Source organism: Malus domestica, chromosome 03 (assembly GCF_042453785.1).
Source record: "Malus domestica chromosome 03, GDT2T_hap1".
Taxonomy (NCBI): domain Eukaryota; kingdom Viridiplantae; phylum Streptophyta; class Magnoliopsida; order Rosales; family Rosaceae; genus Malus; species Malus domestica.
The window spans coordinates 31,639,981-31,648,960 of record NC_091663.1 but is presented as its reverse complement, the minus strand read 5'-3'; the positions used below and the strand labels follow the sequence as shown (position 1 = coordinate 31,648,960).

At 40.6% G+C, this 8,980-nt stretch overlaps 1 pseudogene across 1 annotated transcript; it reads left to right on the top strand.

Moving 5' to 3' along the window:
• The first annotated feature begins 788 nt into the window (after positions 1–788).
• On the top strand, positions 789–3,702 carry LOC103444900 (transcription factor TCP4-like; annotated as a pseudogene). Its single transcript, XR_001791274.3, has 2 exons — positions 789–3,231; positions 3,335–3,702. The product of XR_001791274.3 is annotated as a transcription factor TCP4-like (transcript).
• The last annotated feature ends 5,278 nt before the right edge of the window (positions 3,703–8,980 follow it).

The window sequence follows — 8,980 nt, the reverse complement described above, 5'->3', positions numbered from 1 at the left end:
AATATCTTTTGTTCAAAAAAAAAAAAAAACTTGTGTCCACCATAAAACCTGAAAATTATAACAACTGCTAGAGAGGTTATGGGATAGAAACTTCGATATGTTTGTCTGATTAGGTCAATTCTTGAACTGGACATGTGTATTAAGTACTTACACGCAATGCTATATATTTTAATTTTCACATATGATTATACTATTGGTGTTACATGGTGTGTGTAAGTCTATTGATCAAGGTGAAAGAAAAACATAGTAAGGCTCATATCTTTGTGAGAAGTGCTTTAAAAATTAGGGGAATTAGTTGTCATAATCAATTTTTTTACATTTGGTTGCAGAAATGATCAGTTTTTAGTTATGCTGACATATCGACGACATAACAATCACACAATAATGATATAATGACGATATGTAAAAACTGATCATTGTTTCAACCAACTCTTAAAAAATGAACATTCCAATTAGTTACCGTAAAAACTATGTGATTCACCCCAACTGAAGTGTTTTCCTTCGTAGAGAAGTATTTTTTTGTTTATGCAATGACATTCTATTCTAAAAGTGGGGGTATTTGGCTTAACCTACATAATACCTCAACCATAACTCTTTGGTTTCGAATACACAACTTATGTGAGTCAAATTTGAACCTTATACTTCCACGTGAACGAAAAATATTAATATACCATAGGAGAGTTAAAAAGAAAAGGGTAAATAAGGGGAAGGAGTCAAATTTTGGAGCTGACTGATTGAAATAAATGGAGAAAACCCAAAACAAAATAGTTTGGTCTTTTTCTTTTCGGTATTTTGTGTAGTTGTATGTAGAGAGTGGAAGTAGTACTAGTGTGGTGGAGGACGTGTAGATATACAGTAGAGAGAGAGAGAAGACGCAATGGTGAGATCACAGAGATCTTTAATCCTCTTTCTGACCAAACACTGCCAACCTTACCACTGCCATCATAAACTCCCCCTATACTATACCTATAGGAGAATACCAATTAAACTGTATATTTCACTCATCTTCCCCCTATAATTCCCCCCAATTTTTCTCTTTCTCTCTCTAGAATTTGGGATTTGGTCTTCTTGTTGTTGGGTTTGCCTGCTCTGCTGGCCATTGTTAACCCCTATGACCAGTTTTGGTAATTAGGTCAAGTCAGTCAGTCCACATAATAGGGCTGAAGAAGCAAGTACACAATTAAGAGGCACAAATACCAAAAGTAGAGAGAGAGAGAGAGATGGGTTAGGCAGGCAAGGGAGCTGGTTTAGCCTCTCTCTTTTAGTCTGGTTTGGGTTTAATTACGGGAGGACCCTTTTGGAAAAAATTGGTGGTGGTGGTGGGGTTGTTTGTGATATGGAACTGAAAACATTGAATGGCAGAACCTTTTGGGAGAAACAGAAGCAGAAGAAGCAGAAGCAGCTTCAGGGCTCAGAGGGGAGGTGGCAGCACAAGCATCAGGAGGTCACACCAGCAAAGAAAAACCACTAGCAAAAAAAAAAGTCTATTTGCAAAAGTACTTGTTTGTAGAAGCAGAAGCAGTTGTACTGTTCCATTAAAAACTGGAAGAGGAAAATCACAAGGGTCTGACTCTGGATCCTCAAAGGAATCACCACCACCATTATCTCCACCAAAACCCAATTCTCAATTTTAACCATCTTGTCCAAGAAGAAGAAGAAGAAGAAGAAACCCAGCAACAAACCCAGCAGAATCACCACCAAGCTTTCAACTTTCCGTATCTCCACCAAGACCCACATACCCAGCAGCATTTCTTTGGAGAAACCCGGCAGTTGCAGCTGCAAGAACAGCAGCAAACCCAGCAGAGAGCTCCAAAGAAACGCAGCTTCACTTCTTCTTCTTCTTCTTCTTCAACTTTGGTGGAACAGAGCATCGAATATGCAAGATCAAAAATGGGAGATTCCCACCACCACCACCTCAACAACCACCAAGCAACCACGTCGTCTCGCCTGGGGATAAGGCCGCCGTCATCCGGCGGAGGAGTCAGCACCGACATCGTGGAGTTGGTACGAGGCAGCCACATTGTCCGGGCGACGGGCCGGAAAGACAGGCACAGCAAGGTTTGCACGGCAAAAGGCCCGAGGGACCGCCGCGTCCGGCTCGCCGCTCACACCGCCATTCAGTTCTACGACGTCCAGGACCGGCTTGGGTATGACCGACCCAGCAAGGCCGTCGATTGGCTAATCAAGAAGGCCAAGGCCGCCATAGACGAGCTCGAGGAGCTTCCCTCATGGAACCCACATTCGATTTCGACCACCGCGGCTGTTCCAGCCATGGAGACCCAGAACCCGTCCGCCACCGGCATCCACTGCTTCGCGGCAGTGGACGCAATTGGGTCTGCTAATCGAAGAACAATGGTGGGGAGTGGAGTTTCGGAGCAGCAATTTGCTCAGAACCCAAATAGCAACTCGACTTTCCTCCCACCGTCGCTCGACTCGGACGCCATTGCAGACACCATCAAGTCCTTTTTCCCAATGGGTGCTTCCGCGGCCGCAGCTGCCGCCGAGTCTCCATCGTCGACGATACAGTTCCATCAGAACTACCCACCTGATTTGCTCTCTAAAGCCAGCAGCCAGAGCCAAGATCTGCGCCTCTCCCTGCAGTCCTTCCAAGACCCAATTCTCCTCCACCACCACGACGCCCAAAATCAGCACCACCACGCTCAGACCCATCAAAACGAGCAAACCCTTTTCTCCGGATCCCAAAACCAGCTCGGGTTTGATGGGTCCCCCGGCTCGTGGGCAGAGCATCACCACAACCAACAACAGCAAGAGATGAACAGATTCCAGAGAATGGTGGCTTGGGACAGCGGTGGTAACGGCGGACCATCGTCGGCAGGCGGGTTTATATTCAATTCGCTGCTACCAACACAGCAGGGTAGTACTAGTCCTTTGCAACAGCAGCAGCCGTCGTTGTTCGGCCAAAGTCAGTTCTTTTCTCAGAGGGGACCCCTTCAGTCCAGTAACTCGCCGTCAGTTCGTGCTTGGATGATGGACCAGCAAAACCAACAATCCATTTCTCACGACCATCGTCATCAAATCTCGCAATCCATTCATCACCAACAGTCCATTTCCGGCATGGGATTCGCCTCCGGAGGCGGATTCTCCGGGTTCCACATCCCAGCACGAATTCACGGCGAGGAGGAGCACGACGGTACTTCCGACAAGCCGTCCTCTGCTTCCTCCAATTCTCGCCATTGAACCAAAGAAATGGACTGAACTTCTCTTCAAAAGGTGCTACCTTTGCAAATTTTGGTTCTGTTTTTCAAGTCCGTTTTGCTTGTTTTGGATGAATTTTCACATTGTTAGCTTGTTGTGTTGGTTTGTGTTATTGCAGGGCTCAAGCTCTCATCTCATCTCTGCCTTCCACAGAGAGATTACAAGAGCTACCTGTTGGTTCCCAATTCATATGTGGCCAGGAGACGATTTTTCGGTCGCTTTGTTCAATGGCGTGCGCCTTGGGAAGAAGAAATCTGAGTGCATTTTCGGGTTTTTATCGATCCCTCGGTTCGTTTTAGCTTTTATTTCATCAGTTTGTTGCTTCTTGTTTTAGAAGTTCTGTTTTCATGTTTGAGATGAGCTCTCAAAGCTCAAACTTTTTGCTTGCTCTATGTTGGATTTGTGTTTCTGCTGCTAGACTAGCAGTATGTTGCTAAATTTGGCTTGTTTCATTCCTAGAGTTAAATGCAATTCTGTGTTTTGATACATTAGCACAAACCCGAGCCCCCAAATTCTGAATTCTTCCGAAAGTTTGAGAGAACCCCAGATCACCCAATATAGGAAATTTGCAGATTTTAGCCTCTTTTATTCCAGAAATGAAAGAGAAGCACAAAGGGAATTGGGGCCTTTTTTCTTCATCTCATTTGGAAATAGTAAACTTCATTGGGAGAAAGAGAGTCTGTAGTTCCCTTTGTCATTCTTTTGTTCTTTACTACTTTTGAGTGAAAGGGTACATAGTCCTCAGCAGCTTGCCTCAAACCTTCAAAAACAAATTGAAGCAGAATGTATTGGCTTTTCCATCTCTATCATTTCCTTTCCTTTCCTTTCCTTTCCTTTTGTTTCATGCAAGTCTCTGTCCTTGTTTCCGAAGATGGAACAGAAGTCATTTTCCATAAACAGTAGAAATTGTTGGGGATGGAGTAGACTAATAGCTTGTTGTTTAAGTCCATTTTCTTCCCAAAGATGCAATCTTTGGTAAATTCCCAACTTAAGCAGGGTTTTCCCTTTTAGCTCCATATTGCTCTGCTTTGGCATTGCAGTATATAAGGAGTAAAATTTGAATGTGGAGACTAGGATTTTGAAATGGCTAAAACGGCTCGTTTGTGTGAAAGTGATAGCATAGTTTGATGAATCTTGAAAACCACATTTACCCAATTGAGTGTGAGCTGAACATGGTCCTGTCTGCACTTTGACTCCAACAAGAATAACTGTCAACCTTTCTACCTACATTGAATCCCTTTTTTTTTTTTTACCTCAACCGGTAGAATTTTAGTTCAACTAGCTTAGTTTGGTTTAACTGACTTGGGTAGGGTGTCTGACAGCATCATCTGTAGGGACACCATTCATAAAAACTATTGAACCCTTGTATTTTGATATCACTGGATTTCACATTGGACGCATCCGATGTGATAGCCACCTTGGTAAAGGTTGTTCCCTTAAAATCACTGGAACAACTTGCATTTCAAAGTTTGACACTGTCAGAGTCGCACGCCCCTGGAGGCATAACCGGTGTAGGTAAGTCTCCCTTCAAAGTTTCATTTGAGTTTTGACACAAGGGTGTGTTCATGCTTTGAAGGAATCTAAGGGTCATGGTCTATGTGATATAGAATGAGTAGGGTAAAGACCAAGTGGGGTTAAGTGGAGTACATCTGCTGGAGGAGGGAGCCATGAAAGGGAGGGTATTGGGATGATCACAAAAACTCTCAATTATGGAGAGAGAATACCCAGATGGATACCACCAAAATTCTGGTACTTGCCCATCTGTCTATAATGGTCCCCTTTCCTCTCTACCCCTTGTAAATCTCAGTGCCTAACAAAAGCCTTTTAAGACCCCCTAGCTGGAAATTTCCCCTTTTTATTTTTATTTTTATTTTTTTTCCTTCAAGATAAAACACCTACTAGCTAGCTTCTATTGAGATGGCGACACTGCAATAGAAAGTGAATGCAAGTATGGAGAGCCCCCCCTTATTGTTTTTTGATTCCATATAAGAATCAATAGTTTTCGATTATTTTTTCGCAGGATAATATTTGAAAAGAAACCTAAAAGATGGACGGTTAGAATCTGAGTTGCATTGGAGTTGTGATCGCATGTAATCCCACTTCAATTTTTTAAAAGAATTCCTTTCGAGTTACTATCACTTTTAGCTCTCTTTGTTATTATTCGTAGGATGGTTGGAATTTGAGTTGCATTGGAATTGTGCTCACTTGCAATCTCACTTCAATTCACTGGAGGGATTCCTCTTGAGTTGCTATCACTTTTAGCGCTCTTTGTTGCTATTCATAGGACGGTTGAGATCTGAGTCGCATGGGAATTGTGCTTACATGCAATCCCACTTCGATTCTCGAAAGGAATTCCTCGTGTTACTATTGCTTTTACCGTTCTTTGTTTCTTTTCATAGGAATTCCTTTCGAGTTACTACCACTTTTAGCACTTTGTCAATATTCGTGTTCAAGGGAGTGACTAAATATAATGTAGATTTACACATTTTTTCCACTTCTTAAAAGAGGGGGAGCCCTATGTAGCTTCCCCGTTGGAGCAAAATAGTTTAAATCCCCATTTTCCCACCCCGGAAGTGAAACTTCAGCATTCCGAATAAAGCTCCGGTGGAAGAAGATTAAAAATGATTTAAGTCGAGGAATGTATTGTCGGGGTTTAAGGATGATTTCTGCCGAAAGATTTAACAAATGATAAAAGGGTGAAGGCTTAAGAGTGTTTTAGAAAAACTTAGGTGAAACGGATTTACTGTACCTTATCGTTTTAGACCACTAATACAAGACCATGTCTCTCTTCATGTCGCATTGTTTTAGAGGCTCGGAACGCTACGATAGTACTGAACTCGTCTCCTTATACCATGTCTGGATGTAGACGACCAAACAAACCAAAGAAAGCATGTGGGTAATGAATGGACAATGTGAATCTAATATGTTAATTAGCTGTAATCTAATATATTATCTGTTCACGCACGTAAGGTCGGTCCCTGCATGCTGGTTTTCTGCTCTACAGCTTTTAGGCCATAATCCACCCAACATTCATACAATTTCTAATTCATTAGTTAATACAGCATTAAAAACACAAAAGAAATAATTAGAGATTAAAAGATTAAAATATTGGGTTGAGCAGTTGCGATTATAGGTTAAGGACACACACATGATCTAGAATTAATTGCACGGGTGGGCATTAAAAATAACAAGTAATATATTTATGCCATAAAATAAGAACCATAAGAATCCAAGATACAAAGCCCATGAGCTCGCACCAACCACAAATGTACAAAAGCAGCACACAATGAAAATGACCCCTATTCTATGAGAAATTTTTCAATGTGCCAATAACACGTCCGATACACCAAGTATCATAATTCAAGTTGTTAAAAAAAAAAATTCTAAGTATCCAACGACTTATGACATACTGAAATTTTTTTCCTTTTCTACAAGAGTTGTTTTATGGGGAGAGAGGACAGACGTCGAGGTATTTAGGATTGGCAATGATGGGTGGGGAGAGGAGAAGAACATTCTACATATTTCAAGAGATCGTGACCAAAGACTTTGAGTTGACGAACCCTCACAATGTATTTGATGGTAGAAAGTTTAAAGAAAGTTTAAGGAAGGTTGCAGTGTTTTGGCCGGGAGGGAGGAAGAAGACGACGCCATAAGAAAAGAAAAACCTAGACCTAAGAGAAAACCAAGATGAGGGACACCTTGTAAAATTATCTCCTTGTATTAACATATGAAAATAGTGCTCCTTAATACTACAGTATAATGGTATTAGCAGGGGCGGAGCCACCAAGGGACTAGGGTAGTCCCCGGCCCATCCTGACTTCATCTGAAGTGTGAATCTCATAGAAGAAGATGAAGCAAACGACGTCGTTAAAGCTGTTTTGATTTTAAATCTTTTTTGCTGTCTAATGAAACGATAAGTTTGGCAGGGGAGTTTTAAAAGAGATGTGCAATTTTAAATGGAAAAAGCAACCCCATTTCTAGTTCGATTCTCTCACCTAACAGTAATATACACTCTATAATTTTCTAAAGCAACCCACCTTCTTTATTTGCAGACCTCTCCCCCTTTTCCTTCTTTTTTCTACTTCTTGGTATTTTCTTTAGCCTTCCACAACCTACCTCTTACTTGGTTGTCTGGGTTTTTACATTTTTTTCTTCTTAATATTGAATTCAAGAGAATTTTTTTTCTTCAGTTTTGTGAGGATTACACAAATTGCATATGTCAACATGTTATGAATTCAACTTTTTACACACACACACACACACACACATATTTGTGAAAGGTCCCTCCTCATTCAGAATTCTGGCTCCGCCACTGGGTATTGGTACCATACATACAAAGTTGGTAGGAATCCTACACTAATTACAATGAGAAATTACATTCCTATGCAGTAATTATGGAGAAGAACACCTGCTGCACTTTTTTAAAATTTCGCCCTTTAGTTTTCCATTTTTTTTTAACAAACGATATTATTGAATTTAGTGTAGGAGTGGGCTAAGCCTCATAATAAGTTAACAATAATGTCCTTCAGTTTTCCTTTTATTATTCAATTTAGTGGCTAGCAACGAGAAGGAAGTGTAGCTGGTTCAAGGGGAGTGCATAAATCAATTCTCTTCACACACTATTTTTCTCGTTCTACACATTTCTTTTGATTTATGGCTATTAGATTGATTATAAATTAAACGGAAACAATGACATGATTAAACACAGGTGTGCATGAGAGAAAAATGGTGTGGTTATCATCTAATTAACTCTTCAATTATCCATGTTCGTTTAGTTTAGTGGCACGCAATTTTCACTTTCTAACTATGTTAGAGGAGATAGTAGGTTAAAATCTCGTGCACGGCCACTGATGATTAAAAAACAAGAAAAAGAACTCTTCGCTTCCAAATTGAAAATTGCTTAATACAAAGTTTGGAATAAGGATAAACTCACAAGACTAATCGTGAAACCATAACTTCAACAGTTTTCTGTGAGTCCTTCACCTGGAACTCAACAGTTATGCTGCCATGCATTCAATACCAGATAATCTTAACAGCTTACAAAAATTGGATTAGATCCATTTCCCAGAACAAAAAATATCTGAAAATACATGAATCTGTCGGCCTTTTGATATCATTACTCTTTGGAAATGGACCGCCGGACGTGCAGTGATCATTTGAATTATCAAAGGACCAGACAATGCATTTGTTTTTCCCTAAACCGTAAACCCTAGACAATGTATTTTTTCCTTACCTTTTTTGCAGATGTATAGCTTGAGCTATAAGCCAAAATTGGTGACCAGAATATAGTTGGGAGATGATGAGTAGATTTTATATTATATATTTTACCCTAATCTTAGTATATTTTGGTTAATATATTGGAAGAATTTTGATACTTTGAATTGTATTTTCAATATACGACTTTCGACTTCCTCTGGAGCAAAACAGGACCAAATGGACGAATTTTGGAGTAATTCTAGTTTGAGGACGTTCGTGAGTCACTTAGCTTGATCGTATCAAAATTTGGGAGTTTTCCACCAAGCGGTTATTTTCTGGCGATGAAATAAAGAAGCAGTGCGCAGTGCTGGAAAGTGACGTTTTTGGGCTTAAATTGCGTTTTTGGAGCCCAAAATGGCCTCGGATGGGTTCGTGGCCTTCTGGAAAAGTGTTCAGAATATTCCAAACATTAAATCCAACTATATTGGGCCAGTTTTGGAGCAGCTTATGGGCCAAAACGTGGCTGTTCAGATTTTAGACGAATTTTTATCATTTAATTTAGGGTTAT